Source organism: Giraffa tippelskirchi, chromosome 5 (genome assembly GCF_054371585.1).
Source record: "Giraffa tippelskirchi isolate mGirTip1 chromosome 5, T2T-mGirTip1v1.2.pri, whole genome shotgun sequence".
In the NCBI taxonomy this organism is placed as follows: domain Eukaryota; kingdom Metazoa; phylum Chordata; class Mammalia; order Artiodactyla; family Giraffidae; genus Giraffa; species Giraffa tippelskirchi.
Genome location: NC_137279.1, coordinates 188,806,714 through 188,832,116, shown reverse-complemented (window position 1 = coordinate 188,832,116; position 25,403 = coordinate 188,806,714). Strand labels below are relative to the sequence as shown.

General features: G+C 53.4%; 1 protein-coding gene and 1 non-coding gene across 4 annotated transcripts in view; one reads left to right on the top strand and one right to left on the bottom strand.

The window, feature by feature from the left end:
• The window catches only part of AGAP1 (ArfGAP with GTPase domain, ankyrin repeat and PH domain 1), a 568,365-nt gene that overhangs the window by 508,821 nt on the left and 34,141 nt on the right, over positions 1 to 25,403 (bottom strand). The window lies entirely within an intron of this gene.
• On the top strand, positions 7,593 to 7,699 carry LOC145508070 (U6 spliceosomal RNA). Its single transcript, XR_014055337.1, has one exon. It is a non-coding gene; the product is annotated as a U6 spliceosomal RNA (small nuclear RNA).

Sequence of the window (25,403 nt, the reverse complement as noted above, 5' to 3'; positions counted from 1 at the left end):
CAGACCCACCCTGCTGGCCGCAGGGCCCACAGGACAGGACCCCAGGCTCTCCGTGTCACAGAGGGATGGCACAGCTTCAGAAGGGGCATTACAGAGCAGGCAGACCTCTGGCCCCTTTGAGAAGTCACGCTTCCCTACATAACCAGACGATCCAGCCGGAAGAGCAGACCCACCAAGCCATGGCAGCTCTGTCTGGGGCACCAGGGCCCCTCCATCCCCTCCAGGGCTGCCCAGGATTCTGGAACACTGAGAACCAACAGCTCAACACCACCCCAGAAAACCACCGCCCCACACCTCTCTCTACGATTTTATGGGTTGGAGGGAAAGTTTGTTTGACAAGCACAAAAAAATATTTCCAAACGGCCTCAAGGCTCTCAGGAGGGCCTCCCACCCACAGGCGTGTGGATGGAAGGCTCTTTTCCTCCCCAATCAGAGCTGGAGGGCGTCCTGTTGGTGCCCCCAGAGGCTTGGAGCAGGGTGGTGCCCTGGGCTCAGCAGGACCTCTGGTTACAGGGCTAGAAGGGCGGCCGGGACCTCCATCCTTGTCTCGCCAGGGAAACTCAGAGCAGCGCCTGGGTGCCCTGGAGATGCTGGCCCGCTCCCAGCGGCTGGCACCCAGAGCCCCACCTGCTGCAAACTCCCCACCGAGGAAACCCAAGTCAACCACGAGGTTGGTGAGGCGGGCCGCGTGCTCTGCTGCAACGGCACGGACTCCACCGGGCAGAGCAGGCTAATTAAAACGAGCTGCTCGAGACGAGGGCTCCCAACGACCTGCCAATTACCGTGCTGCCTCAGACTCCCAAGCTCCTCGTCCCCAAAGCCTACCTGCAGTACACCTTTCTATTCCTGAAGATCGCGCTCCCCAGAGCCCTTCTGCAGGCCTCCCACCCAGATGCCACCTCCGGTACAAAGAAGCTTCCCTGGACTTCTGGCTGGAAGGAGATGAAGCCTTTGTGCACCCAGGAAAGGGCCCCGGAGGAGTGGACCACAGCTCAGGCGCCCCATCAGTTGGGACGGAGGCGGAGGAGACAGCGGCTCTGGGGGTCCCTAAGCAGAGGTTCTTTCACGCATCAATCAAAGCTCAGTGAAGCCACTTTTGAGGGGCGGAAATACTCCTACTGCAAAGAGCGCCACTCAGGAGGGCCACACACACTGACATGTGCCCTGGGTGGCCCCTCTCCCCCAGGGCTAGAGGCCCTGCCCTCTGCTCACTCCAGGCCCGAAACCCTGCCAGGTGGGAGCCCAATCCACAACCTTGCTGTGGCTCCAGACGGATGCTGTTAAGTCGAGTCTCAGGGACCAGGCTCCACTTAGCATGCAGACTCACCGCCACCAGTGCCCAACCAGCCGGCAGGGAGGTGAGTCAACCAAGACTCGACCCGCCCTCTAGGATGACGGCGACAAGGACTCAGTAGCAGCAGCCCCTTACTGATAACAACTGTGGGCCTGCATCCCGGAATCTGCTCTCCTTAACGAATCCGAACAACTCCTTGGGAAAACACCCTGACGCTGTGAAAGATGGAGGGCAGGAGGAGAAGGGGGCGACGGAGGATGAGATGGTTAGAGTATCACAGATTCAATGGACACGAACCTGAGCAAACTCAGGGAGGTAATGAAGGACAGAAAAGCCTGGAGCGCTGCAGTCCCTGGGGTCAGAAAGAGACAGGACTGAACAACAACGCAACAGAGGTGTGACTGCTCCTTGAGGAGAAAAGAAAAGCGAGGCACAACTAGGAGGTCATCACACTCACACCTGGACACCCACAGTGTGTGTGTGTGTGTGTGTGTGTGTGTGTGTGTGTGTGTGTGTGTGTGTGTGTGTGTGTGTGTGTGTGTGAGAGTGAGTGGCGGGCGAGTGAGCGAAGCACAACTAGGAGGTCATCACACTCACACCTGGACACCCACAGAGTGTGTGTGTGTGTGTGTGTGTGAGTGGCAGGCAAGTGAGCGAAGCACAACTAGGAGGTCATCACACTCACACCTGGACACCCACAGTGTGTGTGTGTGTGTGTGAGAGTGGCAGGGGAGTGGGCTAGGACCAAGGCGGGCACTCCCTCTCCGCATCACCTGGGCCCACAGCCAAGGCCCCCCTGGGGTGGACACAGCCGGTCCCTCACTGCAGTCCGCAGTGGACTCCTGAAACCCAGCTCCCTGACGGCAGACGCCGCTCCCACCTCTCTGAACCCTCCCCGTTGCCCCTGCCTCCGCCCTCTGGGTTCGACCCTCTCTGCCACCACAGCAGCTCCGATGCCTCGGCCACACCTGGCTGCAGACCTCCGACAGGGACGTGCACCTGCCCACCACTGCCTCCCCGCTGCCCAACATGTGGGCGCTGCTCTCCTGACGTTCTGGATGAAGGGGAGATGGAAGAAACCCCCCTTCCTGGAACATCTAGCCCCTGGGGTTCTGGACTTTCTCCAAACAGCCAACGGTTCTTCCTGACCGTGCGACTCCACCAGGCTTCCCGCCTTCACCACCAGCCGGCGTTCAACATGCCATGAACTCCCACTCGCACTGTAAGCTCACCAGGGAAGTGTCCCAAACCTGGTTTCCGACACTATTTCCACTTAAAGATCGTTCCCTTGATAGAATTTCTCGGCGCTGACTTCTCTCTCCCTTCCCAGCAATAACTGTTATTTTCAGCACCAGCCCTGTGCAGAATTGGAAGTGGATCGGAGCAGACCCGGACAATGGAACATGGCAGAGAAGAGATTCAACCACTGCTGAGACGATGCTCCAAGTCATCCGTTGAACGCTTCTCCCAAGTCCTGTTCGAGGGGGGTGACAGAGACCAGATCCAAACCATCTGCACCTTAACTCCACATCAGAGTTCTTCGAGGCACTCTGTGAACTTCCTGAGTCTTTGCAAAACAGTTTGGGGAGGCTTGACATAAGCACCCTCCCGCCCCCCAGCCTCCTGCTCCATCAGGCTCCGCCCTGGTCACTCAGGTCAGCATCCCTGAAATGCCAGCACAGAGCTCCCCGCTGTCTTGCCCACGGGACACCCCTCTTCACTTCCCAGACCTGCCAGTCGAGGGAAGGTCAGAGGTGAGCCCCTTTCTATATCCCAGAGAAAACCCCCGGCTTGCCCTTCTTGAGTCTCTGAAGGTGGCCCCCTCACAAACCCTCAGGACGTGCCCGCCAAGAACACGTCCAGGAAAGGAAAAGGGTTCAAGTGGTCTCATCGAGGACCCGGAGCCTCTGCCTAGCTCCTCCCTCCCCGCCTGCTCAGAATCAACGCTGGAGACACGGAGGCCTGAAAATCCCACTCCCGGAAGATGGACAAGTAGGCAGAAGGGAACCGAGTCCAGCTCCTAAGAGCGCGACACAAAGACAGGGCTACCTTTCCCGGGGGGTCTCACCTGTGCGGAGGGTGGGGCTCAGGTGACGCTCCCTTGGGCCCTCGGCTACCTTTCCCAGGTGGTCCCACCTATGTGGGAGGTGGGTCTCAGGTGATGCCCCCCTGTGCCCTCCCCCAGGGACCGAGCATCAGCTGCCAAGCCGGGTCCTGTTAAGCCTCTGCCTCTCTCCTCTGGCGTCAATTTGCTCCTGATAAACGCTGTTCCATCAGCAGAGCGTGCACTCACGGCTCAGCCACAGGAAGATCGCAGGCTCCCGCCGCCCCAGGCATGGTGTCTGCAGTGCCCACCTCTCAGGTGGAGGAAAGAAAATGCTTCGATCCAAGTCCCGTGGACCGGACCATCAGCGACACCGAGGCAGATGCCCACCTGCACCGCCAAACGGGAGCCCACGGCATTTCCCAGGTCAGCAGGTCAGGAGGGCCGAGAGCTGGCATTGCTGACAGCTCTTGGGGGGCACCACGCTGGCATTTGGGGATGAAGGGAAGGCTGGACCATGAACCAAGGAGCCACCCTGCCCACCAGAGGAGCTAAGCTCTGTACGAGGAACAGCTGGGGAGGAGCCCAGAGGGCTTCAGTTTTACAAAGAGCTGCAAAGGGGATGCGGAGAAGGCAATGGCACCCCACTCCAGTACTCTTGCCTGGAAAATCCCATGGACGGAGGAGCCTGGTAGGCTACAGCCCATGGGGTCACTAAGAGTTGGACACGACTGAGCGACTTCACTTTCACTTTTCCCTTTCATGCACTGGTGAAGGAAATGGCAACCCACTCCAGTACTCTTGCCTGGAGAATCCCGGGGGCGGTGGAGCCTGGTGGGCTGCCGTCTATGGGGTCGCATAGAGTTGGACACGACTGAAGCAACTTAGCAGCAGCAGCAAAGGGGATGGTGTGGAAAGGGCCCCAGAGGAGACTCCAGTCGCAGGCCCCCAAGTGCCCGAGAGCTGCTGCCTGCAACACGCTGGCACTAACCTCGGTGCCCCCATGATGGCCTGCGGTCCCAGCGCCCACCCTGCCCAGCACTCTAGCCCGGAGGGGCTGTGTGCCAGTCTCACCAGCCCTCCCTAAAACCCGCCCAGGACAAATACTGATACAAGGACAGTCTTCATGTTAAACAGCGGGGACCACCGAAGAGGCACCCGAGTTCCCAGAGCGGAGGGCTGACCCCACCCAGCTCCTGCCTCGCAGGGGCCCGGACACCTGAGCTGCAGCCCCCCCAGGGGAACCCAGGGCCCCTCCTGGCCCCCCACCTGGATGCTCCTATCCCCCACTCACTCCAGCAGCTCCCCCCGCTTCCTCTGTGACAGGTAGGGGCCACCGAGGCAGCCACGGGAACACCCCGGGCCAGCCCTGCCCGCACCAGGCGGGCTGGAAGCTAGGTGACAAGAGGCAGGGGCGCCATCACCACTGGATCGAGGTGATCTTCTGACACCGGAACCCGTCACGGGCCTGCGGCAGTGGATGTCTGGGTCACTCTGCACAAAGGCTCCCGGGAGGAGCCCTGGGTGACAGCAGCCAGGACCCCGGGAGAGTGATCATCCCTCTTTGCTGGTGGCGGCCCCGAGCGGTCAGGGATCCCTGTGATGAGACCCCAGGCCGGGCGGGAGGAGCTGCCCATTCCTGAGCCACCGTGCCTCCCCAGGTGGTGCCCCACCGTGCCTGCTGGCACAGGGCACACAACACCTTTGGAGGGACCATACCAGGGCCAGAGGGCCCAGCGGGGCTGCACTGGTCCCCCTCCTGGCCCGCTCCATGCGGAGAACAGATGGCTGACGGAATCGAGGGGCCGACCAGAGACTCCCAAACTGTTAACGGGCCCACCCATCCCGTGGGGATCCAAACGCAACTACAGCTCGGGCACTTGTCCTGCGTTTGTGACGTGCTCCCAGCGGGGGGCAGGGGGCAGGCGCTGTCTTCTGATCGCTCGGCGACCTGCCTCCCATGTGTGCGCCTTGCGTCTTGAATGAACAATTCTGAGTGGTTCAAAGCAGTGGTCCCCAACCTCTGCGGCACCAGAGACACTGGTTCTGCGGGAGACAATTTTTCCAAAAACCCCGGGGTGGGGGGTGGGGGGTGATGGGGGGGGTTCAGGACGATTCAAGGGCATGACATTTCTTCTGCACTTTGTATCTAGTCTAATGCCACCGGTGATCTGACAAGAAGTAAACATGCGGGGACCCCTGGTTTAAATGGTTCTCCGATACAGACCGAAACAGGCAGTCCGAAAACACCCACATGGATGCTCAGAAATATCGATGCGCTATGGACCACCTACACCCTAATCGAACACGTGGATGATTCCGTGCTCAGCTGCCAAGTGCCTTTGGGCACACGGACCCAGAAAGAACCCAGGCGGGCGTTTGGATTTCTTGGATTTCCCAAATCCAGGAGAGGGGCTGTGGGCCTTTACGCACCAGCGTTTCTGGAAGTAAGTTAAGGAGAAGTGAAGTCACTCAGTCGCGCCCGACTCTTTGCAACCCCATGGACTGTAGCCTGTCAGGCTCCTCCATCCGTTGGACTCTCCAGGCGAGAATACTGGAGGGGATTTGCCACTTCCTTCTCCAGGGGATCTTCCCGACCCAGGGATGGAACCCGGGTCTCCCGCATTACAGGCAGACTCCTTAATGTCTGAGCCACCAGGGAAGTAAGTTGGGGGAAGATGAAAGATTCGAGAGGATGAAACAAGGAGGAGAAGAATGGGGCCAGGAGCCCTGCCTTTCGGTGCATCTCAGCACGTGGATCCCGCACTGGGACACAGAGACGGGCCCGGGGGGGAGGGCAGGTCCCCAGGACACCAGGTCAGGGTGTCACCACCCCTCGAGGGTGCACAGCAGCCCATCAAGTGAGCACTCAGGGCCCAACGCGCTGGACTTTACTCCGGAACTAACAGGAACCTCACAGCAAGTGCTCTGTTTTGCCTTCTTGCTCGAGAATGGACGTGACTATTTCCTGTGACATCTGGGCAGAACCAGGCCCCGAAGGCCAACCTCCGGAGGCCTGGCTCACAGACGCCCACTGCACCTGCACACACATTTTCACGAAGCCGCCGTCCGCAGGGACTGCCCCGGGCCCTCTTGTTTTCGATGCACAGACACCAAGCACCTGCCTGCCCCCAACAACTCCCACAGTCACCCCACCCCCCACAAGCCCAGCCTCTCACACGGACAGCATGAGATAAGGCCCCCCGACAGGCTAGGATGTGGTTGTCTGGGAGGCTGACATCGTGGGGCACTGGGTATGTCCTGGGAGAAACACACTTGTTTCCACACTGCACACGAGATGTATGTTCACCATGCCATCGCTGCACACAAGCCCCAGGGGGAATCTGGAAGGCTGGTGGGGGTGCGGGAGAGATGCGTGAATCTCACAAAGGGAGGCCACGGGGACCCAGCAGCCAGGAACACTGAAGGTCCACCCCCACCTCCATCCGATGTGCTCGCCTCAGCTTCGCTAACCTTTGCATGAATGGATTTCATGGCACCCGCTGGTTTGGCCTGTGCCAGGCTGGAAGCGTGGCTTCACATGCCTTGTGGTCTCATTCATCTCCGTGTAGTTTCCCTAGGGTTGTTATCGTTCAGCCGTTCAGTTGTGTCTGACTCTTTGTGACCCCATGGAGGGCAGCACGCCAGGCTTCCCTGTCCTTCACCATCTCCTGGAGTCTGCTCAAACTCATGTCCACTGGAAAGTGCTGGAAGAATGTAGCTCCTTTCTCTTACTATGCTATAGACGTTCTGAGCAGTAAAATGGTGTTCACAGAAGTTGGACCAGGAGGAGCCAAGGGAATTTGGAAAGTCGTTAGAAAAGTCAATACGGCAGCCTGGAGCTTCACTCAGGAGTTGGGAAGCGAATGACAGGTAAGAAATGAGGGCAAAGGTTTGCTGAAAGATTTCTTAAAGCCTGTGAACCGCAAGAGAAAGCACGTAACTTCAGCAGGGCGGGTACCACGTGGCATCCCTGGGGTGATGACACGGGGCTCCACCTTCAAGTCCACTGCTGCCACTGCCTCCCTGCTCTCCGATGGGAAGCAGACAGCATCTCTCTAAGCACCATCCAAAACAGGTGTGTCCTTCGTTACACTGTCAAGTGTCTCTTTTTGCCCACGGGGTTCACCTCTGCACAGCTTTCTGGGTAACAGCAGGTCCACCCGGACCATGCATTGTGTACTGCAGTGATCTGCTTCCACCAACTGCTTGGTTCCCCTTAATCATCTTCCATCTGCTTCCAGGTTCACAGCAGCGCTCGCTTCGGCAGCACAGATAGTAAAACCAGGAAGATACAGAGAAGATGAGAACGGCCCCTGTGCAAGGGCGGCATGTGAATTCACGAAGCGTTCCCCATTTTTTGACATATATACACTACTGGGCTTCCCTGGTGGCTCAGCTGGTAAAGAATCCACAGCAGTGCAGGAGACCTGGGTTCGATCCCTGGATCAGGAAGATGCCCTGGAGAAGGGAAAGGCTATACCCACTCCAGTATTCTGGTCAGGAGAATCTCATGGCCTGTATAGTCCATGGGGTCACAAAGAGTCGGACATGAGTGAGCGATATTTCTAAGTCACAGCGAGCTAGTGGGAAGCTGCTATGTAACACAGGGAGCCCAGCCTGGTGCTCTCTGAAGACCTAGAGGGGTGGGGCTGGAGGGGCAGGGAGGCCCAAGAAGAAGGGGGTATATATACAATTACAGCTGCTTCACGTTGTTATATGGCAGCAACCAAGACAACATTGTAAAGCAATTACCCTCCAATTTAACACGGAGGAACGTGAGGTCTCTCAGTCGTGTCCAACTCTTTGTGACCCCATGGACTGTAGCCCACCAGGCTACTGCATCCATGGGATTTTCCAGGCAAAAATACTGGAGTGGGTTGCCATTTCCTTCTCCAGGGGATCTTCCTGACCCAGGGATTGAACACGGGTCTCCTACATTGCAGGCGGCTTCTTTTACCGTCTGAGTCACCAGGGAAGCTTATTATTAAGAGACATTTCAAAGTACAGACAGGTCAACTTAAAAAGTGTCAGCAGACACATGCTTGACTTTATCTTATACTCTACAGATAAGACATTACAACATGTAATGAATTCATACACCTTTTCTAAAGGAATATCCAAGACAGAAGTAGCAATAAAGTTATCAATGACAATCATCAACCAGATGAATAACTTAGATGACGCTTATCTCTCTCGAAGAGATGGGGACTGGGCAAGTGGTCAGGAAGGAAATACAATGTGCTTTTAATTTTGCATGAAAACAGTTCCATGTTGCTGAACACACTTCTACATTTGCCAAATAAATCCTCCACTTCGAATTACCGTCCGAACGCTTAATAAACTCCGCTTCTGGCCTTTGTTTTAGACTCTGTCACTTTTGTTTCACTATTTTCTGTCCTAAAAAACGGTTTCACTTTTTTTCCCCCCTAATTGCTCTTCCTAATGAAACCTAAACAGCAGAGATACATCTGTTTACATCCTGCGGCCCACCACGACACTGTCATATCTAGGATTTCATTTCCTCCTCCCAAAAGCCAATTTTCACTGCCATTGAGAATGCGTGGTATAAAGGGATTACAAGCAGCTTGGCCTGCTTTGTTTTCTTTAATTTATTTGACTGCACCAGGTCTCAGCTGCCGCACACGGGATCCTTAGTTGGGGCATGCAAACTCTTATGCAGAATCTAGCTCCCCAACCAAGGATTGAACTTGGGCTCTCTCCATTGGGAGCACAGAGTCTTATCCACTGGACCAGCAGGGAAGTCCCCAGCTTGGGCTGTTTAAGGGAGAAGCATGTACCTTGCTCTGCCATCTGTGGCCCACCCTGTCCCCCAGGGTCGGGGGAAGGAGGGAGTCCCCTTCTGGGCCCCGCCTGCCCCACCTGTCCTGAAGCCCCAACCTCGCTCACGCTCTGTATCCAACAAGTACTCAGCAAGCACTGACCGATGCTCGGTGCTCTGGCCGATGAAAGCATGCATGAAAGGTGGTTCTGGCCCCTGGCGCTGTGGGAACCAGCAGAGCCAAAACAGAGTCCAGCCTGTCCATCACAAAGCAACATCCTACGGGGCCAGAATTAAAGTGTGTCTCTGTCCGTCTAGTCAAAGCTATGGTTTTTCCAGTAGTCATGTATGGATGTGAGAGTTGGACCATGAAGCAAGCTGAGCGCCAAAGAAGTGATGCTTTTGAACTGTGGTGCTGGAGAAGACTCGAGAGTCCCCTGGACTGCAAGGACATCCAACCAGTCTATCCTATAGGAAATCAGTTCTGAATATTCATTGGAAGGACTGATGCTGAAGCTGAAACTCCAACACTTTGGCCACCTGATGCAAAGAACTGACTCAATGGAAAAGATCCTGATGCCGGGAAAGATTGAAGGCGGGAGGAGAAGGAGATGACAGAGGATGAGATGGTTGGATGGCATCACTGACTCAATGGACATGAGTTTGAGTAAGCTCTGGGAGTTGGTGATGGACAGGGAGGCCTGGCGTGCTGCAGTCCATGGGGTCGCAAAGAGTCAGACACAACTGAGCGACTGAACTGAACTGAACTGAACTGCAGGAGACAGAAGGCTGGAGCCATCGGGGCCAGCTCCCTCGAGGTGCGCTGGAGCTGCTAGGTGCTGATTTCCACAAGTAGAATCCACATGAGAGCTGCAACTAACCCTAGTGACACGGCCTCCCCATAGCCAAACACCCAACATCCTCAGGAAGTGAATGGCTTCAGGAGATAGTTACTGAGTTTGACCACATGTTAGAAGCGGAAAAACTTCACCCACCTCTCCCCCTGCTTCATCAGCAGCAGTTGCAAGAGGTCCAGACAGGATTCAGCTCAGTCTCAAATTTCCTCCAAATAAACCTCACACTAAGCTTTCCCTGGTGGCAGAGACGGTAAAGGATCCACCAGCAATGCGGGGGGGAGACCTGGGTTCGAACCCTGGTCGGGAAGACTCCCTAGAGAAGGGAATGGCAACCCATCCCAGTGTTTGTGCCTGGAGCCTAGTGGGCTACAGCCCATGGGGTCGCAAAGAGTCAGACACGACTGGGCGACTAACACTTTAGGTTTCACACACTGGCCCAAGAGGACTGTAGCTAGGATGAATGTGTGGTTTCCAGGAAACCCCGAGTCTTTGAATAATTGCCCTGTTCTTCCAAAAGCAAACTGCTTGTGCTCAGATGCACAGGTGCATGAAGCTGTGTTTCACCAACAGCACTCTGGAACACTTACACTATTTTCAACAGGACAAGGAAGTGAGGGTCATAATGATTCTAACCTCCAGCATTATTATTACCAAGCCCTTTGAACCTAGGTGGGGCATTCAGGAATGCCGGCCTCACCGAGAACACAGTGTCTCCTTCCCCCCCCATAGTCGACGATCTCAAGAACAAAATGGCAATAACCAGGGTGAGAGAGAGAAGGCTGAGTAAACAGTGTAATTCTACTACATAGGCTGTAGAAGATATTTACATCCGCATGTTGAAATGACTGCTCATCTCATTAGAATATGTTTTAACTCAAGCTGAAATTTTAAAGCTATTGAAAACCTCTCACCCCAGACTCCAGGACCACTGAAAAGATGGTAATGTGACCCTGGACCAGTCCCAACCAGAAGGAAACAAAAGGAATTCTGAAACCTGACACAGAAGGTTCTCCACCGTCAACATTCCAGCAGGAAGGCAGATTTTCCTGGTTAATCAACTAGAAATTCAAGTCTGACAGCTATGGGGGGTGGGAGGGTGTGTGTCCAACAGACCTCTGCACTTCCAACAGGCCAGCAACACATGGTCCCTCCCTGGGGGTGGCAGGCGACAGACCCACACACATCTGGGTTACTTTGCTGTAACTAATGGGGAAGGGGGATCAGGAGCTCGGCTCCCACCCTTTGAGAGCCTGACTTTCACAAAGCCTGCTTCCAGCCCCACTGACTGTGAAAAGGATCCTATTTCTACCCCAAGAAGGCTGGTGATCACCCAAAGAGCATCGTTCTTTGGAAAACTTACCTGATAAGACACTAAACACACGTGCTCACACAAAGGAAACTAAACACAGACCCGTCCAGAGTGGGGGAGTCAATCCCTGCAGGACTCAGGACCTTGTAAGTGATCCAGGGGGGTGTGAGGCTTTCACAGAGTCAAACAGACCCACCCAGAGCAGGGGAGTCAATCCCTGCAGGACTCGGGACCTCCTAAGTGATCGGGGTGGGGGGGGTGAGGCTTTCACAGAGGTAAACAGACCCACCCAGAGCAGGGGAGTCAATCCCTGCAGGACTCGGGACCTCCTAAGTGATCGGGGTGGGGGGGGTGAGGCTTTCACAGAGGTAAACAGACCCACCCAGAGCAGGGGAGTCAATCCCTGCAGGACTCGGGACCTCCTAAGTGATCGGGGTGGGGGGGGTGAGGCTTTCACAGAGGTACACAGACCCACCCAGAGCAGGGGAGTCAATCCCTGCAGGACTCGGGACCTCCTAAGTGATCGGGGTGGGGGGGGGTGAGGCTTTCACAGAGGTAAACAACAGCACCGTCTGTGTCGCTGCTGGCTCCGCTCTGTCCTGCCTTAACACCTGATGGACCACTGATGGGAGACCTCTGCCACTCATTTCCATCAAGTTCCCGAAACCAGTGTAACCCACATCTGAGTCATCAATCATCCTCACCAAGATGGCTACTCGTGTGTTTAAGTATCTCTTCACCTTCAAGGGCTTCCCTTGTGGCTCAGCTGGTAAAGAATCCGCCCACAATGCGGGAGACCTGGGTTCGATCCCTGGGTTAGGAAGATCCCCTGGAGAAGGGAAAGGCTACCCACTCCAGTATTCTGGCCTGGAGAATTTCATGGACTGTATAGTCCATGGGGTCGCAAAGAGTCGGACACCACTGAGCAACTTTCACTTCACTTCACCTTCAAGGTCAGCCTTAGAAAAACTGTCCCACGCGGGGGTGGTTTCCCTGGTAGCTCAGTGGTAAAGTATCCACTTGCCAATGCAGGAGACGTGAGTTCAATCCCTGGTCCAGGAAGATCCCAAGTGCCGTGAAGCAATTACACCCATGGGCCACAACTACTAAGCCTCTGTTCCAGAGCCCAGAAACCACAACTACTAAAGCCTGCGTGCCTAGACCCTGCCCTCCTTAGAAAGAGAAGCCACCACAGTGAGAAGCCCTGTGCACCCCAGCTAGAGAGCAGCCCCCGCTCCCCACAGCTAGAGAAAAGCCCTCACAGCAACGAAGACCCAGCACCGCCAAAAGTAAAAGTAAAATTATTTTTAAAAAGAAAATGTCCCACCAGGTCACTCTGTATTCAAACACACTTCCTTGAATGGGGGGGAGAGAGAGGTGACAACGAACAGCTAGCACCTGAAGACAGGGCATGGTCTGAAGCACTCAGGCCCCAGCAGTGCCAGGGGTGGGGGCAGAACACACGGGCACTGTTGGAAAGAAGCCTGCCAGGCCCTGGGCAGGATGTCATCTCAGATGCATCCTGTGATCCCCCAAGTCCACGAGTTCAGAGGACACATGCCACCCCCGGACGCCCCAAAGCACACCTGCCGGGACATTAGGGCTCAGAGCGGCCACGGCTCCTGCACACGAGTTAGACCCGAGCTCATGGCGGGGTCACGGCTGCGATCATTCTGTAGTCCCGCGAGGAACTAAGGCGCCACAGGGAACTGGTCACAGACTCGATCTTGGCTCCTATGAGCAGAGCCTCAAGGCTGCTGATGTTCTGCTCTTCCCACGAGCCCTCACCCTGCTGAAAAGTGTTCAAGAAACTGCTAGAAAAAGGTGCAGAAAATAGGATCATTTTTTTTTTTTCTGCACCGTGTCACATGTGGGATGGTAGCTGCCTGACCAGGGATTGAACCCGAGCTCCCTGCGTTGGAAGCTTGGCATCTTAACCACTGGACCACCAGGGAAGTCCCGATCACAGTCTTCTCTGGCTCAGTCTGTTCAGAAACAGAATGTCAAGCCGCACCATCTAACCCCACAGAGGAGGAAGCCACATCCGTGGGAGAAGGTGCTGGTGACCTCTGAGTCTGTCTGCACCTCTCTCCCCACCCCCCCACCCCCTTCAGAAGGCCTCCTGCCCCAGGGTATGGTTTCATCCCAGCCCGGCAGCTGTCGGGTCAGAGTTGCAGGCTCCGGAAACACCCTGATGCAGCCCCAGCCCCACCCTGGAGCTCAGTCCAGTGGCAAGCTCCCTCCAACCTCTCACCTGGATGCTCTGACAGTCTCCAGGTGAAGATGCAAAGATAAGAATTCTTCCCCGGGCACAGTGAGCGATCGGAACATCAGCCCAAGTCCCAGACTTGGATTTAACAGTCTCCCATTGTGCATGCTCTGCAGAGTGGAAACTTACTAGCAATGAAGCGGATACCTTGCGTCCTGAAGACCGGCTACACTGTAACCGGGAGGTACTTGCTACTGATGCTTCAGCACCTCCCCCCTCAGTCTCCTCCCCTTCCAGAAACTGCCAGTGACACTGAGCTCCTTCAGCTGGAGCCACAGTCAGCCCTCCTCCTGAGAGCCCAGCCTGTCCACCTCTGGGGAGGGAGGCGGTGCTGGCTGGAGAAGGGGATTCATCTAGCCCATCACAATGGGGTGGGGCCACACTGCCCAGGGAAGGACAGTGCCTTGACTCGCCCCCTGGGTCCTGAAGAAAAGCCTGCAAATAGGTGTACAGGATGCATTCGATCAGATCATCCCCAAGTCCTGAGAAAGAAGGACAGACTTTCAGCTGCACTGGGTCCTCCTGTTCCAGGAGTTCAGTTCACAAGGGTGAAAACAAAAACGCAGAGACTTCAGAGCCCCCGGGGAGCTCGGCGGGCAGGCGGGGCTTGTGAGGAAGGCCGGCACAGGAGAGCAGCCCCGGTTACTGTCCCACGGTCAGTGGGTACCAAGAAGGTACAAGCAGCAGGATCCGATGTGAAACGTCAGGCTGTCTCCAACGCAGCCTCAAAGGTCCGGTAAAAACAAAGGCAAAACAACAACCAAAAATTTACATAGGTGGTGGCTGTTGTTTCATCTCTAAGTCTTATCTGACTCCTGTGACCCCATGGACTATAGCTCACCAGGCTCCTCTGTCCATGGGATTCTCCAGGCAAGAATACTGGAGTGGGTAGCCCTGACCTCCTCAGGGGATCTTCCCAACTCAGGGATCAAACCCACATCTCCTGCATTGGCAGGCAGATTCTTTTATCACTGAGCCAGCCACCTGGAAGCCCAAGAATTTTCGTTTACATGAAGCAAATGTAGCAAACCATTTTTTAAAAAGTCTCAAAGAAATTCAACTTTCTTTTTAAGATCATCTGCATGTAAAATATAAATAGTTTATAAACACTTTTATGGACACATCAAACTCATATATTAGTATCTGATGGGTGATGAGGATTTATGGATTTTTTTTCCTGGCAGTGTTTGATTTTTTTTTTTTTCTTTTAAACAGTGAACAGGTATCTATCAGAAAGAAAATGAGATTTTTATTATTTGGTGATGGAGGCTGGGAACTGATGGGCTCTTTTGATCTGATACAGAAAGTGCTGCCTGAAACCACAGGAGGAAACAAAGTCCATTGATTGCTTCCTTTTCATCTCAGAATTCACTTCCACTCTCCTGTGTGCAGACAAGGAAAGGCTCCCCGAAGCCAAGGTCGAGGCTCCAGCCCCCGGCCCTGACCCCTGTGCTCAGGGTGGGTTTCTGCACTCCGGCGTCCAACACCTGACCCCTCCGGCTTCTGGCAACGGGCCCACAGGAACCCACTCTTTGAACTGCACTTTGCTCCCTGGGTCCCCAGCTCTAGAGATTTGTTGCAATAAATGAAAGTGAGAGATACACAAACAGTTCCAGCCTGAAGAGCAGTAACGCTGCTTCCACAAAGAGTATCCACTTCATTCCTGGAACAAAGGGATCATTCACAGCCTGGGCCCTTATCCGTTTTCTAAAAATGTCAGACAGACACTGTGCGTCAGCAGGGACAAAATGATGCCCGCGTTAGAAAGGACAGGACAGAACCACGGTGGCGACCTCACTCGCTGTGGGATTCTTCGTGGGCATTCTACACAGCAGTGAAAATGAAAGCAGCTTTCCTTTTCAGTAACCGAAATGTTCAGTAACCGACTCAGTAACCAAAACCACGCACAGCCAAGAAAAGCAAGTCAGAGAAGCACACACAGGTAACCGATGTGGAAGCGGCTCAGCGGTGAAGGATCCGCCTGCAGTGCAGGAGACCCAGGAGATGTGGCTGCAATCTCTGGGGCGGGAAGATTCCCCTGGAGGAGGGCACGGCAACCCACTCCAGTATCCTTACCTGGAGAATCCCATGGACAGAGGAGCCTGGCGGGCTACAGTCCATGGGGTCGCACAGAGTCGGACACGACTGAAGTGACGGACACACACACACACATAATCTGTGCACACTCCTGTCTATGTGAGGCAGATCCACGCATCCTGCCACAGGACTGTGTCCAACAGTCGTCTGTCCGATAAAACAAACAGGTTTTGCTGTTTCAAAGCAAGAGATCCATGCTTTCATAAGATGAGAACATTTCTTGAATAGTGCAAAGAATAGTCATCATAATTACCTTGATATCCTTACTCCTTTTCCCCTCCATTTGTGAGCAAGTGTTGCTTTATCAAGAAAAAAAAATTCTCTTCAAATCTAGGTCTATCTAGATCATGCTCAAGCAACTGAATGACCACATGGAGAACCGTGCTGGGGAAATGATGGCTACAAACATCCCTTCAAATCCACACTTTTTTATTCCATGCCCTCAAGTATTGAAAATCCTTTCTTTCTCCATGAAGCTGAGTGCCTCCTCCGCACTTGTTACGCTGCCCTCACTTCGAGGCTAGAACCGGATGAGCGTGCTACCTTCAGAGAAGATGCCACATCCACCTTTCCTTCCATCCCTCCATCACGGTCTCCTCTGCAAAGCTTTGCTCACTCTCCGCTCTCAGACACGGAGAGGTCCTATAGAGCTTTTCTCCAGCCTCCTCCCTCCAGAGAGGGTGCACCCAGGAGGTAAGCAGAGGTTTTCCAGAGTCTTTAAAAGCATCGTTTCTGATGCTTTTCTAATAACCAGGCTTTGTCCTTTTTCATCTTGTTAAATAAAAAATGATGTGCTCTCAACAAGGACAGAGAAAAGCGCTGAAAGGTAGGACAATGGGAAGTGTCCCCACCGTGTCTGTTCATCCCCTGCCCACCCCCCCTCCAGGGACCCTGGGGGAGGAAGCAGGATGCATTGGTTCTCAGGGCAGGACTGGCGTCCACTGTCCACTGGGCCGGACTCAAGACCAGGGGGGACCAAGGTGGAGCTCCAGGCACAGGTACCAGGGGCTTCCTTGGCCCAGACAGAAAGGCCTTAATTTTTTAACATTTAGTTTTTATGTGGACCCTTTTAAAAGTCTTCATTGAATTGGTTACAATATTGCTTCTGTTTGATGTGTTGGTTTTTTGTAGCTCCCTGACCAGGAATGAAACCCACATCCCCTGCATTGGAAGGCGAAGTCTTAATCACTGGACCACCAGGGAAGTTATGAGGCCCTGAAATCAGTCCTGAATATTCATTGGAAGGACTGATGCTGAAGCTGAAACTCCAATCCTTTGGCCACCTGACGGGAAGAACTGACTCACTGGAAAAGACCCTGATGCTGGGAAAGATTGAAGAGGGGAGGAGAAGGGGACGACAGAGGATGATGAGATGGTTGGATGGCATCACCGACTCAATGGACATGAGTTTGAGCAAGCTCTGGAAGTTGGTGATGGACAGGGAGGCCTGGCGTGCTGCAGTCCTTGGGGTCACAAAGAGTCAGATATGACTGAGCGACTGAACTGAATTTTTTATACCCAGAACCCTCATGGGACAGAAATCTACATTTCCATGTCTGCCTCAAACCCTCCTTCACGTGCACCCTTGCACCTCTCCCAGGGCACCCAGCACTAACTCCCCGGGGAGACTCCACTGAAACATCTTTTGTCGAAGCTTCTCTTCTCAGAAACAAATGACTCGTGGGAGGAGGACTCAGTGACCTTTGCCCCACAGCGGGGCACCTCCAGGACCACCCTCACATCTCAGTCTCCTCCCTCCCATCTGATGGGGTAAACAGGAAGACTGGAAAGGACAATTATAGAAGTAGGTCTGGGACCTCCCTGGTGGTCCACTGCAAGTGGACACAGGTTCAATCCTTGGTTGGGGAACTAAAAATCCCATGTGCCTCTCGAGATTAAAAAAAAAAAAAAGTAGGTTCAACATGAAAAATAACTACTCATCGTGGAGACACCATGGATCCTGAAAAGCACCTCAAGTTGGAGGCAGGAGGCCAGCGTCCTTCAACTGAGCCAGTAGCCCCTCCCCAGGCAGCCCCGAGCAGGGACAAGACCCATCCGCATATCTCACGAGTGTGGGGTTAAATTAACAAAGTCCCTAACAGAGCAGATGCCTGGCACAGTTTAAGATTCCAAAGCAGTTCTGTGCTCCGCGTTCTCGACGCTAACCTCTCTAAGCAAAACCAACACAATGCGTCATAAAATTTCAGCCATGGTGGGCACATTCCTAACACTTTCTCCAAGGAGAAGCTGTGCAAAGCGTAAGTTATGAGATGTGGCCGGGCGTTTGCACACCCACTGCTGTAATGCCGCACGGGGCCTTCCAGACCAAGGGAGGTCAGCAGATTCGATGAGGAAAAGGCAGGCGTGTGTGCAGGTTCTCTGTGCTTTCTCACGGTATCTGAGAGCTTGCACGTAAGAACGTAGCTCCTCCTTCTCTGTGAGCAGTACATGAATGCAAAACTCACACTTTAACAAGTGGTTGATGAGACCTGACCAAGTTTTTCTTTCTGCCTCCCACCAGAAAAGAAAAAAAAATCTTAAAATGCTATAATGCAGTAGCAACAAGGACTTCCTGGTTGGTCCAGTGGTTAGGACTCTGTTCCCAATGCAGGGGGCCAGGGTTCAATCCCTGCTCAGAGACCCAGACCCCACATGTCACAATTTTAAAGACCCTGAATGCCGCAATTATAGAATCGATGAAGCCAAATAAATTTTTTTTCAAGTGACATCAGGTTCAAAAATCAGTGTCCACTGACTTTTTAAATGGTGTGAAAATGGTATAATAAAGCAATAGTATGTTTAAAAAACATCTCTCCTCTTATTTTCTCCATATGGTAATCTGACTCTCCCCCACTGGTGTTCCTTGTCCAGTTCTTCTCGCATGACACACTTCAAAAATGTCCTCCGCAAGGCAAACTCATCCAAAGGCGGGAACACCGGTGCAGAGGCGGGGAGGGAAGCCATTTGCAGAGGGACTGATGGCCTGAGACGCTTCGGTCTGGGCCAGAGGGGCGGAGGGCGGCTCCCGCAGTGGAGGGACAACCAGGCGTTAGTCTGCTCCAGGCACTGGGCGAGGAGTCAAAGAGGGGCACAAAAACCCGTGCAGGGAGACTTTCCAGAGAACAGGATCCTGAGCTAGGAGCAAGCCCCTATCCTCTGTGCAGCGGTGTGCAAGCACACGCACGTACACACACACACGTGTACACACATGCACACACGTGCGCACATGTGTATACATATAACATACGCATGCACACCTATACACGCACACATGTATACACGTGCACATGACATACACGTGTGTGCACACGTACACACACACCAGCTGGGGCTTTTCCTCCAAAGCCTGGGAATGTGGTCGGCACATCCTGGGACAGCCACTGTGTGTGTGCAATCCAATGCATTCTGGGACTGGATGATGCTTATGACATAAAAATAAGATGCCGGCCCGTACCAGGCATGGTGTGCGTCAGCCAGAAACCGCGCTGGTCCCTGCCCTGGAAATTCAGATTTTACACTGTAAGTCAGGAACACCCAGTCTGCACAACCAGAAACACTCAAAGGCTCCAAATAAGCCTATAACCCTATTTTCTTTTCAACAACATCATAATATGGATCAGGCTTCATATCTGTCCTCTGAATTTCTCCTGGGAGGCAGGGAATAAGCCAAGGTTTAGCTTTTATCTCAAATGTGCAACAACTATGACTACTGGGCATATTAGCAGCTGCAGAAAATATGAATTAAGGGCTAACCTGAAGACACTTCGTGTGGCTGGTGCAACACATTAGAAAAAGCCTTCAAGCCTGTCCTTCAGGGGAAAGCATGCTAGTTTTTCCAATGATGGAGGCACATTTTTAATGTGGCTGACAATGCCATGCAGAAAAGAAAAGGAAGGCAAGAGAAAAACTGAAAAAAAATGCAAGTGATTTCCAGCAGTGAAGCCCCATATCACCAGGTGACTCTGGCCTTAAAGCATCCATGACCCGCAGCCTGTGGTATCTCGATTGCTGAGATAATTACTGGATTGGATTCAGGATTCAACCATTCGAACTTGAAAGCTCCCACAGGTTCAGCACTGTTATTAGAAGTAATAATTAGATTCAAAGTGACAGTGTTCGTATGGAGGGCTGCAGGCTCCTAGGACTTCCGTTTCACTCGTGGCAGGCAATGGGAGGAGAGAGGGGAGACGCTGGACCCCAGGCCATGGGTCACTGCACTGCTACCTGCTCCCAAGGCCCAGTGGCCACCAGACTCTCTCTTCTCCCTGCTGCTATTCGGTCCACACAGGTCCTCTAAGTCTGGGCCAAACTGCTTCTCTGAGCTCTACTGACCCTCTCCTCTGCCCTCCTGTGTTCCCAAAGCTTCAGGGCCCCTTCCAGCTCCGGGCTCTGCCCTCCCAGAAAGGACAGCTCCATCCACCCTCCCCACAGGGCTGTGACAAGCGCCCCGCTCAGCAAGGCCCTCCCTGAGGCCACTACAGCTTCAACACCCCCACCTCAAGGCTACCCACTCCAGTATCCTGGCCTGGAGAACTCCCTGGACTGTCTAGTCCATGGGGTCGCAAAGAGTCAGACACAACTCAGCGACCTAAAAGAGAAAAAAAAAGATAACCTCACACACACTCGTGCCCTTTCCCTGTGGTCTGCTTCTCCTCGTCATTCCTCCTAGCGGCACACTTGACTAGCATTTTACTGACCTCTGTTTGCCTGCAGCCTCCATCTACCCCAAAAACACTCGCTCCAGGAAGGTGAGCTTGCGCCTGGTCATCCACTGTTGACCCCCCAACGCCTGCGACCGCACACACAGTTTAAACACTTCTGTGTGAGATTCCGGTTAGAGCGTGCCTCTCGGCGGACCCAGCTCCCGCCACCCATCCACACACACAGGTGCTGGGCCCTGCACGCAACAAGCACCAAGGTGCTCAGTGTCGGGACAAGTAGGACCGGACACGCTGCCCCGCCGCAAGGACACTCGTGTACACACGTGCCGGGCTCCACGAGTCTGCACCATAAGCAAGAAAGAAGAAACAAAGAAGGCACACAGCCCCTCCCCATAGGGGTTAATGAAAGTGTTAGTCGGTCCTGTCCAACTCTTTGCAACCCCATGGACTGTAGCCCTCCAGGCTCCTCTGTCCATGGGATTCTCCAGGCCAGAATACTGGAGTGGGTTGCCATTCCCTTCTCTAGGGGGATCTTCCCAACCCAGGGATCGAACAGGGTCTCCTGCATTGCAGGCAGATTCTTTACTGCCTGAGCCACCAGGGGAGCCCCATGGAGGGAAGGAAACTAGTTTTCATAGGAAACTGGACAGTAGATCTGTCCTTGATGGATTATTAAACTTTCCACTAAAGGAAATGGGGATTATTCTGGATGGGGGAAAAAAAAAGTCAAAGCAACAGGAAATGCAAAGTGCTTTAGAATGACAAGCTTTAAAACTAAAACGTGAGGGTCCTCGGAAGACAAGCAAGGAATGTGGATGAAGCAGAGGTCTAAGTCATACAGGACAAGCCAGAAATCCTGGAGAGCTAGAAAGCAGCCCAGCCAGGGCCCTGGGCTCCAAATGCATGTTCACCACGTGAAGAAGGTTCCAGAAAGCTGATCCACTGCCTGCAGGAATGCATGGCGCCAGGTTCCGTCCTGTCCTCCCAGCAAACCTACCTCCAAGTTCATTGCATGCAGCCCGGCTCACTTATCAGGTGTGAAAATGCAAGTCTGGTCAAGGATGCAGTTAAGTCTTTTCTTCTGAAATGCAAGCACTGGCCTGGAAGAACTGGACTCGCAAATGCGCCACAGCTCTGAGCCAGTGAGCGCCACACAGCCCGGCAGCCCCAGCCCGGGGTCTTTGAGGACATGTTTCTCCACGACCTACCTCCTACCCACCACACAGAACAGAGAGAGGGGAGGACAAAGCGGAGAGACGGCCGTTTGAAGTGGCATTTCCATGACCAGGATGCTATTCTGAGATCCATTCATCCCGCGGGGGAAGGGGTGGTCACGTCCTCACTTCATCTGCAGCGAGGACATAATGAGGGCCGGCACCAGCGACCCCCAGGGCCTCTTCAATGATCTTGGCTCCGTACACACAGCCCCCTCCTTTCTTGAACTCGGTTCAGCCAGAGACCATCGTGCGCAGGGACCATCGGGGCAGCACTGGAGGCGCCAGACCCTCCCTGGGCCCCTGCCAGCACCTTGGCTCCCCCAGAAAACTCTTGGCTGCGGAAAGCCATTCATGTGGACGGCTGCTCTCCCGACATGCAAGCCCGAATTCTAGCTCAGGAGGATGGGGAAGCGGGCAGGAGTTCCCTGCAGGGGGGACAGCATCCTCCCAGCTGCCCCGGCAGGCTGGCCATGGCTCCCGGTCGTCACTCACTTGGGCTCCGTGGCACCATTTTGTAAGAAAGGTCAACACTACGGCTGAGAACTCACCTGAGGAGCCCCACACAGGGCAGGATGAGGTTAAAAAACACAATGCCTTGACCATCTGAGAAAGAGAGAGAAGCCCTTTCTGGGTATAGACTGATCTGCGCAGGGGGCTGCAGTGAACATAGGTCTGCAGTCACTGTACTTGAACTTATGGATGGATGCTGCTCAAGGGAGGTAACACCACTTTCCTGAGATGAGAAAATGGAGGCAGAGCGCACCCCCAGGGTTTAAGGAGGCCATCTGCAGAGGGCGTGTGCTACAATCAAACTGAACAACATAATTCACACGTGGATATGCGGCTTTCCTGGTAGCTCAGAAGGGTCAAGAATCTGCTTGCAAAGCAGGAGACCGAGGTTTGATCCCTGGGTTGGGAAGATCCCCTGGAGGAGGGTTAGGTTACCCACCGCAGTATTCTTGGGCTTCCCTGGTGGCTCAGATGGTAAAGAATCCACCTGCAAAGAGGGAGACCAGGGTTCAATCCCTGGAAGGGAAGATCCCCTGGAGAAGGGGATGGCAACCCACTCCTGTATTCCTGCCTGGAGAATCCCTTGGACAGAGAAGTCTAGCAGACTGCAGTCCATGGGGTCCCAAACGAGGTTCAGATGGTAAAGAATCCGCCTGCAATGCAGGAGACCGGGGTTCAATCCCTGGGAGGGAAGATCCCCTGGAGAAGGGGATGGCAACCCACTCCTGTATTCCTGCCTGGAGAATCCCATGGACAGAGGAGTCTAGCAGACTGCAGTCCATGGGGGGAAGATCCCCTGGAGAAGGGGATGGCAACCCACTCCTGTATTCCTGCCTGGAGAATCCCATGGACAGAGGAGTCTAGCAGACTGCAGTCCATGGGGTTCAGTCAGGCACGACTGAACGACTAACTTTCACTTGCGTGTGTATCAATAAGCTTCTCCTTTGACTACATTTCAAGCATTCATCAAAAAAGGTAAACAAATGGCCCTGAAGCCAAGATGGGTTCTGGAGACAAAAGTACTGCAATCAAGAGCTAAGGCAGGAATTCCCTGTGGTCCCGTGGTTGCCACGTGGTGGAATTTGACCACCGCTTCCCGGGTGGTCCCCTGCCTGCCGGTGCAGGGGTCACGGGTTCGATCCCTGGTCCAGGAAGATACAACAGGTCTTGGAGCAACTAAGCCCGTGTGCCACCACCACGGAGAGCCTGTGCTCTAGAGCCCACGCGCTGCAACTACAGAAGCCCCCCGCCCTAGAGGCCATGCTCGGCAACCAGAGAAGCCACTGCGATGAGACGACCACACACCACAACTAGAGAAAGCCCGTGTGCAGCAGCGGAGACCCAGTGCAGCCAAAAATCAATAATACACTTAAAAAAATTTTTTTTTAATTTTTAAAAAGAGCGGAGAGGAGGAAAGCATTGGGGCCGATCAGTTCCCACACGTGATGAAGTCCCACAGCAGCCTCCCAGGGCCATCCTCTGAGCGTCTCATTCGAGCAAAAGACAAAAGAACAAAGATCCAAACAATATACCAAAGCCTGCCTGATGATTTAAAAAACTGGAGTAGGATGCTTGCCATGTGTTTCATCTCAGCCGGAGCGTCCTTTTGCTCAGCATTCCAAGAAAAATCTTTGATGTGATGCTCAGCACAAATTGCCACCCAGTTTCTAACTATCTGATGTGCTTTACACAATGGTAATTACAATAGAGTAAACTAATGAGGAGTGGATGCACACACGTCCCTAAGACCATACTCCACTCGGCGGATCCAGAAAAAAAAACAAAAAAAACGTGAAGCTTTCTTACATAATTTCCTATTAAAATCTGCCTGGTTTACTGCCTGCCACAAACTTTTGGATCTTCGTTAGTTCTAAGAGGAAGAAAGGCAAAACCTCTCTCATCAGCGTGCGACTGACGGTGGTTTTTAATGAGCTTGACCATTTCTGATATTTAATGGACTATTACTAGATTAAAAAACAATTCTTTCAAAGCAAAGACATCCAAAGTAGGGCTGTGATTCCATGCACTTGATGTTCATTTTTTTTTATGTGTATTTCTTTATTTGGCTGCACCCAGGTCTTAGTTGCAACACACAGGATCTTTATTGTGGCATGCAGAATCCAGTTCCCTGACCGGGGATCAAACCTGGACCCTCTGCACTGGGAACACAGAGTCCTGGCCCCTGGAGCACCAAGGAAGTCCTGCTTTTGATGCTCATTCATTGCTCATCTGTATCTCCCTTCATTCTCACTATACGAGTGCCTAGAAAATATTTTTTGTTTGGTTTTGTTTTCCTTTCTGAAATCAGTAGCCAGAGATGTTTCTTTTTCTCCACCCCCTTCAATTTCTGCCATGACTGACCTGGAGCACCAAGGACAAAATTGCACCAAGGAAAGCAATACGTGTTTGTCAACTAACAAAAGTGGCAGTGAGGGCCAGGGGGATCCCGCTATCCGCACTTCACGCTGAGGACCACGGTCCCCTGTCCACTCGCCAGGGCCAGCAGGGAGCAGCCTGGCCCACGGCCTGTGCCCCGCCCCTCACAGACAGGCAGGTAAACAGAGGCAGGGGCTCTGGGTTTTCTTTTCACCTGCTTTAAAATATTAATTGTTGTCATTTTTCACTTAACACACTCAAAACTTTGTTTTTTTTTTTAAGCTACTTTGGGATGAGTCAATTCCAACACATCTACATACTTAAACATCATGCAGCCATGAAAAAGATTGTTGAAGAGAAGGCGAGGACGCGGCAAAATGTCATCCTAACAAAGAGTCAGTAGGAAAAACACTGGACACATCGCTGTGCAGGTGACACATACCAACCCCTGCAAAACCCCAACGTGGGGAAAAGGGACACCTCCCCAAAGTAACAGTAGCTGCCTCCGTCCGGAGGGACCATGGGCCACGCTTCTTCTTCATCGTTTCCCCTTTTCTATACTGAGCATGTAACATGTTAATAATCAGAAAAAGGGCTGGTTCATTCTTGCGAATTCTCCTCTTGGTGATCAGCTCTGTCTTTTCCATTTCCTCTTCTTCCTGTGGAAAAGTCTAAAACCCAGGCAAGTATCCACCAGGTGAACAATTTAACGAAGGTACCACTTCTCAGGGTCAGGGCTCCTGCTTACCTAGAGGCAAAGGTGGGCAGAGAACCAAGGTCTCCCCTGTTAGAACCAAGGTCTCTAATCCTGTCCCACCCAGAAGGACACGTGCAGGAGTTACTACGCATCTCAGAGCAGAAAGTGGCCAAGTGGAGAGGATCAGTCACAAGCTACAGGACTTGAGAAGAGAAGACCGTCCAGGAGATGCAGACACACAGGCCCCAGGGGTGAGGCTGAAAGGATAACAGATGTTCCTGCAGGAGTGG